Raw genomic sequence first — 9335 nt, forward strand, 5'->3', positions numbered from 1 at the left:
CTAGAGCAACATCCACATATTTCATAACTTAAATGTCAGGACTAAAAAAAATTCACTTTGTACATTGAAAATCGTTCGCTCTAACTGGGGAGGGACTAAAGTCCAACCATCAAGACTAATGACACTACAACAGATTTGGGATTTTGTGATGGATGAAACCGTCACAAAAAATAAGCAAACCGTCACAAAAACTTTTTTGTGACGGTTTGAGACTGTCACCACGATCTTCATCTAAAAGGCATCACATAATTTTTTTGTGACGGTTTACTGTTCAACCATTACAAAAAGTTTTTTTTTTTTTTTTTTTTTTACGATTGGAAGTCTTCTATGAGATATAACGTTCGAATGTGATGATCTTTTATGACAATTAAAATTCATCACAGAAAGTAACGTTCGCACGTATAAACCGACGTTCGAATGTTAACCCGACTGATTAACATTCGCACATAAAAAAATTGATGTTCACTATTTTTGCTTCACATGAATGATATTTACCTTCAAATGTAATAACGTTCGAACCTTAACTTAGAGACGTTTAAATGTAGCATTCAGATGTTAAAGGGGAAGAGTTTGAACGAAAATTTTTTAACATTCGAATGTTAGTTTGTCGTTCACACGTATCTATTCTAATAATTCGAACAATTTGATTATTTGTGCATTGAAACGTGCGAACGTAGTGTCTTATGTTCTAATGTTTTGTTGGAATTCGCTAGTATTTTGTTCAAACGTTGATTTGAACGTAAAGCCATGTTCGAACGTTTGTTATTTACATGCAGACGTTATGATCAAAAATAGTAATTTCATAAAATTAAAAAGCATACAAATTGTTTCATATTATACCATAAATCTAACAATTAATAATGTCTTATAGAGTTACAAAAATAGACAATAAAAATTTCTAATAATGGTAATGATATATTGCTCATTTCTTCTTCTTTTCTCGCTCACCGCGATCCTATTGAAGTGACAAAACAAGCTTCATCTGGACATCATCTCTCTCTGTATTTCCTCTTGGACTTTAATGCGTATTCTCTCATCATGATCTCTTTGTTGCTCTTGCAAACACATCTCTAAATCAGACTGTCGAGATAAGAGAGACTCCAACTCTTGTTGTCTCAACTTCATCTGCTCCATTTTTTGGCATGCTACATCTAAATCTTTAGTAAGATTGTTAACTTTCGAAGTTGAGATCTTGGTGGATGAACCAACACACTTGAAAGAACGTCCCAAACCTCTTACCAAACCAGATTTGGTTCCGGCACTTACATAAATATGTCTATGTCATTAGGAGAGGATTTCGCAGAGGTTGATTGGATCTTAATCATGTTTTCCTACAATTACAACAAAAACACATAATAAGTAACATATTAAAAGAAATAAGGAATCAAACATAATATAAATTCACATGTTGCATAATTTATTCACAGAAAATAACCTCACTTACATAATTATTTTTAACGACAAGATCAACCCACTCACTGTGCTCATCAGTGTAAGTAGCAGTATAGACATGAATGAGGGAGAAATTTTTAGGATCGTCACGTTTCTAACAAATCCACATTAGTAATTTTAAAAAATAATGTTAGTACATAAATAAAATAATATGATCAAAATGAGTGAGAATTAATAAGTTATTAATTACCATATTATAAGTAAGACGTTGGAATGACCTTGAGCCGACATGATGGTGAATTGTCAAAGCCGTTCTATTCTATACATTGATAGAACTTAAGTAAGGCAGGAGAAATTGACAATGTTAAATATAATATATGAAATTAATATAAATGTAAATAACTTATAGGGAATAAATCTAAAATACCTGATAATCTGGACTTGCGAAAAGATCGCAACAGTTCCTCCAATCGTCTAACTTTTTTTTTTTGAAAAGGGGACTGAACAACCTCTTCCAAAGTCTCGAATTTCTTATTTATTAGTTATTTACTAAGTATGTTATGAATTACTTAGTATTACTTAGTATGCTATGAATTACTTAGTTATTTTCTATCTCCTAATAGTATCTCCTACATTCATAATATTATAAAATTCACAATATTTTTTCAATTATCTTTTTTTAAATTTACAACATATTCACAATTAATTACCGATACATTCACAATGTATTCACAACATATTCTCATTAAATTCACAACATGCATATTCACAATATACTCTTATTAAATCATAATCAATTGTCTAACAACATATTTACAATATCCAAATATATTCACAATCAATTATCTAACAACATATTCACATATCCAAACATACTCACATATTCAAACATATTCACAATCAATTATATAACAACATATTCACATATTCATATATTCACATATTCACAACAATATTCCCAAAAATTTGCAACATATTCCTAACAAAGTTTAGAAATATACCTAACAATATCCCTTTACAAAAGACAAGCTTCAAAAATCTCCAACAAATAATCTTTCAAACAAAAAACACAATACTAGTTAGTTCAAACTAAATAATACATAGAAAAATCACAATATAAATAAAAATAAACAAAAAAAATACAATACTAACCTCTTTTCAAGAACAAAATCAAAATAGCTCTCTCACTCAATTAAGCTCTCTCTCAATCTCTCTCACTCTAACTCTCTCTAACATTTTCTCTCTATTAGGCACGGGTTGAAGGGAAATGGGATGAATTGCTTTTAACCCGTGCGGATTAAAGATGCCTAGACTTGTCTGGGGCATCTTTATTTTTTTTTTTCAAAATTTTTTTTTACTTATTGCACTTGGTCGCTGCAATAAGTCTAAATTACAAGAACAATGGCATTTTAATATGTCAATTGAGTTATTGCAGCGACATTTTAAATGAAAAGTCGCTGCATCAAAATAACAGTCCGTTTGAATGTCACAATATACGTTCGCACATTATGTGAAATTTTAGATTCCCACTGAAAGAACCACCTAATTTTTAACACTCATTAACGTTCGAAGGTACAATAGTTCACATGCAAACGTTAATAATCCCCACAACAAGCACATATCATGTAGATTAAGTTTGAACATATCATTAAAAACGTTCGCACATTTTGTTGATGATTTCGCAAGTGAGGTGACCTATAATTCACACAGGAAAGATCCTGCCAATTTTTCCATTCACGTTCGCACATCCAGGTTTAACGTTCAAACGTCAAGGTGTGACGTTAGAACATTACGTTGTACACATTCAAATGTAAATATCTCAGGTTCCACATATATTGTCTAACAATTAACGTAGGAAAAGTTCCGCCAAATTTTAAACACGTTCGCACGTCAGCACAACATGTGTGAACGTAGATTGTGATTCATATATTTATATATTTTTTAAACAATAGTGGTTTATATAACAATAGTGGTTTATGTTATAAATTCATAGAATGTATTTGATGGATGACCATTAGAATTCTTCATGTTCATGTATCCCTTTGATTCATGTATTGTCATTATCTAAGTTCATGTACTCATTTAATATCATGTATCCTCCATGCTTATAAAATGTCTTGAGAAGCATTTGTAGTAGACTTACAAGAAGGAAGTTGAGAGAAATAATATTAGTTCTTGAAGAACTAGTTCTAGATATTGTGTTCTTTCAATTCTATTGCTACTTTTCTTTAGTTTTACAACAGTTTATATATTTATATATTATTAGCTTATAATATGTTAGTACATAACTCTAGTTGTTAATTACACTTTATTAATATATTAACAACACTAGACTAGTATATAGTATATATACACTATATTAGTGCACTATGTACTAGTGTAACATATATATACTAGTACATAGTGTTATTAGTATAGTATATATTATTAGTTTATAATATGTTAGTACATAACTTTAGTTGTTAATTTCACTTTATTAATATATTAACAATACTAGACTAGTATATATAATATATATACTATACTAGTGCACCATGTACTAGTATAACATATATACTAGTACATAGTGTTATTAGTATAGCATATATTATTAGCTTATAATATGTTAGTACATAACATTAGTTGTTAATTACACTTTAATAATATATTAACAACACTAGACTAGTATATACACTATATATACTATACTATTGCACTATGTACTAGTATAACATAAATACTAGTATATAGTGTTATTAGTATAATATAAATTATTAGCTTATAATATATTAGTACATAACATTAGTTGTTAATTATAATTTATTAAACTAAATAACAATACTAGACTAGTATATATACTATATATACTATACTAGTGTACTATGTACTAGTATAACATATATACTAGTACATAGTATTATTTGTATAACATATATTATTAGCTTTGGTATGTTAGTACATGACAAGTGAAGTCTTCTCTCTTTCCTTCCTAATGGGAGGCTGAGGTGAGGTGGGGGGGACCACGCAATTTCTTAACGGAATTGCAGTGGGACATGGGTGCCTACGCAGTAGAGGGGTGGTTTACATATCAGTAAGGTTGAAGAGCATGGTGGTGCACGGAGAGTAGGATTGGTGAATTGCTTTGGCATGGAAGAAGTTGCAGAGTTAGTTTCGGGCAGAAGGTGATGAAGAACTTTTTGAGCTTCAGTGATGAATGAATTAGAAGAAAAATGGGAGAGGTTTTGCCATACGGAGGAGGAGGGGGAAGCTATAGTCATTGATGATGCTATCAATAAGGAAATACTGTTCAAAGGAGACTACAACTTAGTAGGGAAATTATGCATGGAAATAAATATTTGCAGGGAGGTTCTTGAGGCCAGGATGAAGAAAGTTTGGAGAGTTAGTAAGCTTGTAAAGTTTGTTGAGATTGGTAGTTACATGTTTACTATAACATTCGCTAACCAAACAGACAAGCAGCGTGCTTGGAGTGGAAGACCATGGCTAATTGATTCACATTTGTTAGTCTTGAAGTTGTCTGATGAATACACACCCCCATAGAGATTGAGGTTTGGGCAGGAAGGGTTTTGGATTCAAATGCATAATATGCCCCTTGCATGTATGAATGAAGAACATGGAAAACAGATTGGGAAGACAATAGGAAGAGTAAAAGAGGTTGATGTAAATGAGGATGAGAGTGGTTGGGGCAAGTATTTAAGGGTTCTTATTAACATTGACCTCACTAAACCTTTGGCCAGAGGTAGAACAATCATGATGAAAGGTGAAAAGCTATGGATCCCTATAAAATATGAGAAGCTGCCTAGAATTGTGGCTATTTATTGCATGGTACAGAGGGATGTGTAGGGAAAGAGGGAGGGAATGCGCAATATGGAGGGTGGCTAAGGACTGAAACAAAAATAGGGTCTAAGTTGAAAAACAAAGAGGGTGGACAAGACAGAAAGATGAGAGTAGAAAGTGAGGAAGTATGTTGGGGAAGGGCAGAACAGAATAAGGAAGTAGGGGAGGGTACCAAGAAGGATAAGGGAGAGTAGAACAGTGAAGAGGGGCTCAATATAAGGGATAGGTCAGAGACTGAAGGTGGGGTAGAGTAATGAAGGAGGAAGTAGGGTTGATTAAGGCATAGCTTTGAAGGGGATGGAAGGGGCAGATGGAGGTTTGGTTGAGGCAAGTGGGGGAGATATGAATTATGAGTTAGAGGAGGCAATGAATACAGTCACAATTGGTAAGGACATAAAAGTGAAAAAAACTCATGTGAGGGGAGGTTAGAAAAGAAGAACTAGAGAGAAGGGGGGGCACAGACAAGTGTGGTGGATGCATCACTCGAAAAAGAAGGAAGGATGATGAGGAGAAGGGAGAGACAATGTTGAAGAAAAACAAAAAGGGAAGGTTGTGCAGTGCCGAAAAGTGTAATGGTTTAAAGAAGAGGCTTAAGTGTGAATGATGTTTTGTGGTGGAACCAGTGGGACAAAATTTAGCCCTGTTATGGAGCAATAGGGCTCAGTTAGAAGCGATGAATTACACTCAAAGACACATAAATGCATGGATAATAGATGAGGAAGACAACTCGAGGTGGCTACTGACATGCTACTATGGCCATCTTGAAACTCACAAAAGGGTTGAAGCATGGAATTTACTTTCATCTCTAAGGCCAAACGGTTCCCAAGGGTGGTGTGTGATAGGAGATTTCAATGAAATCTTAACTCACGATGAGAAGGTAAGGGGTAGGCCCAGACAGTAGAAACAAATGGAAAACTTTAGAAGGGTAATAGAGAAGGTGAACCTGTCAGATTTAGGGGAATAAGTTCACATAGAGCAATAGATATGAAGATGCCACTTTTACTAAAAAAAAGGTAAATAGGGCAATAGCAAATTCAGCTTGGGTTCAACTCTTTAAAGATTGTTGGGTGGAGGTTCTAACTGGTAGGAGTTTTGATCATAGGCCAATAATGTTGATCATGAACAAAAGGAGCAGGAACATATGGAAGGGAAGTGAAGTTTTTAGATATGAAGCAATCTGGTTTAAAGAATAATGATGTGAAGAAGTAATTCAAGGGGCCTAGTTGGAAATTGAGTAGAGGAGAGAGGGCAACAAAAGTCTATAACCAAGCTACTGGAAAGATGCAGAGGGGCCCTCATGGGGTGGCGTGATCAATTTAGGGTGGATAGAAGTAAGAAAATTAAGGAAAAAACTGAGGCCTTGAAGAGGTTACAAGATGATGAAAATAGCCATAACTCAGCTGAGGTTGGGACAGAAGAGTCAGGAAATCCTAGCAGTCATGTAGAGATGCTTCAGAAGTGGACACCACCAGGAGAAAATGGATTCAAAGCAAACTGGGATGCAGCTTGTGATATCAAGTAAAGGAAAATGGGGATAGGAGTCATAATTAGAGATGAGAGGGGCGAAGTTATAGCAACTTATTATGGATCAAGAGGCAATGTGGATCAGCCAGCTACAGCAGAGTGCTTTGCACTGAGAAAAGCCATGTAACTATGCAGTGACTTGAGTCTCAACAAAGTGACATTTGAAGGGGATGCTCAGAACATTGTTAAAGCCATAAATGATTCAAATGAAGACCTTTCTTGCTATGGAAGCATCATTGAAGATTCAAAATTATTTTTAATTACTTGGTCCAATTGGACAGTGCAATATACAAATAGAAATACAAATGTAGTTGCTCACAACTTGGCTAAGGTAGCTATACAGTCAAATGTAGAGAAAATATGGTTAGAAGAGGCACCAGTTTTCATTTCTTACTGTTTACAAAAAGGTAAGGAAGGCATTGTAGACAATGTTCTATAAATAAATGAAAGAATGAGGTATCATTTAAAAAAAAATGTTAGTACATAACATTAGTTGTTAATTACACTTTATTAATATATTAACAATACTAGACTAGTATATATAGCATATATACTAGTACATAGTGTATAAGTATAGTGTCCATAGTGTATACATATAGTATATTAAAATGTATACTAGTATATAGTGTATAAGTACAATATATTAAGTATATTACATATAGTATAGTAATAATATTCTTGATCGATAATCACGTATTCACACTATATAACAACTCTATTATCAATAATAATATTATTAGATTATATAATTATATATAACAACTTTTCTTATATTATATTATAAATAATATATTATTTAGTATAAATTATAAAAATTTTATTCTAAAGACGTTCGAATGTACCAATATTACGTTTGCATGTCTCGAACATTAAGTGACAAACATTTGCATGTAATAAGATAATGTTCACATGTCATGGGAATTAAGTATTTTAACGTTCGATTGTTAAAATTCAAATATTTGGATGTCTTTCTCACTCATCCCGTGATGTTCGCACATTAACACTTAAATGTTCAAACTTTACGTGTATATAAGCTTCAGCCCGAACGCGAAATGGCATAACGTGTGAAACATATCCAAATATATACTCGTCGCATACCATTGCCAAATCTGTCTCCGCTGCCGTCAAACTCCACCACAAACGTCACAAAAGAGGTATGCATCCCTCTTTAACCTTTGGGTAGATTTTTTTTTTAATGTTTAATGGAAGTTTCAGGCTTCCTGAAATCCATTGATGGCCGGACTTTCATCTTGATTTCTCAGCCACCACGGGTTGCCAATGGCTAAACGACCACCAGAAAAACCTTTCTTGAAATCTATATTTCATTTCTACATTGGCTTTTGGCTACTTTCATTGTGTTTGGGGTGTTAGGGAATGGCTGAGTCAATTTCTGTCTCGTAACGTTCGAACGTTATACCTTCCAAATGAATAGATAAGGCAACACACTTCTGCAGTTTTGACTGCCATGATACATCTCCCCTGCAAAAGTAACCAAGTACCCTGAAGTTGATTTTCTACTATCAAGGTCACCAGCCATATCTGCATTTGTATAACCTTCCAAAATTGGTTCTGAGCTACCAAAAGTCAAGCACATCTTTGAGGTACCCCTCAAATATCTGAAAATCTATTTCACTGCTTGCTAATGATTTTTACCAGGGTAAACTAGGAACCTGCTGACAATTCCCACTGCATGAGCAATATCTGGGCATGTGCAAACCATAGCATACATCAAACTCCCGACTGCAGAGGAGTAAGGAACTGTTGCCATGTTATCTTTCTCTTCCTTGGTAGAAGGACAAGTCTTCTTACTTAGTTTGAAGTGACCACAAAGAGGAGTGCTCACAGGTTTAGCATGCTTCATATTAAACCTCTCTAGTAACCGCTCAATATACTTCTCTTGTGATAACCACAACTTCTTAGCTTTCTTGTCACGAACAATCTCTGTACCTAGAATCTATATTGTTGGGCCAAGATCTTTCATGTTAGATGACTTGAACAACTATGCCTTCAAACTTTGAATCAACTAAACATCTTGCCCAACTATCAACTCCTACCATCAGGAAACTTTTTAACATACACACAATGATCTGCCTCTGTTCTGGTATATCCATGACCCATCATGAATGAAGTTTGTACCATTGCCTTAGAGTCTGCTTCAACCCATAGAGACTCTTTTTCAACTTACAAACCATTTGTTCATTTCCTTTAACTTCAAATCCTTCTAGTTGAACCATTAGATCTCTTCCTCCAACTCACCATGGAGAAAATCAGTCTTTACATCTAACTGCTCAAGCTCAAGATCCAAGCTAGTTGCAAGACCCAACACAATGCGAATGGAACTCATCTTGACATTTGGAGAGAATATCTCATCAAAATCTATTCCCTTCCTTTGATTGAAAGCCTTTTACCACCAATCGAGCTTCGTGTTTTACTAGCTTTCCATCATCACTCTTACGCTTGAACACCCATTTGTTTCCTAGAGCCTTTTGCCTTTAGGGATCTCCACTAACTCAAAAGTGTCATTCTTGTTTAAAGAATTCATCTCTTCCTGCACACCATTCATCCACTTTTGTTGTTCCTTCTGA

Source organism: Juglans microcarpa x Juglans regia, chromosome 7D (assembly GCF_004785595.1).
Source record: "Juglans microcarpa x Juglans regia isolate MS1-56 chromosome 7D, Jm3101_v1.0, whole genome shotgun sequence".
In the NCBI taxonomy this organism is placed as follows: Eukaryota; Viridiplantae; Streptophyta; class Magnoliopsida; order Fagales; family Juglandaceae; genus Juglans; species Juglans microcarpa x Juglans regia.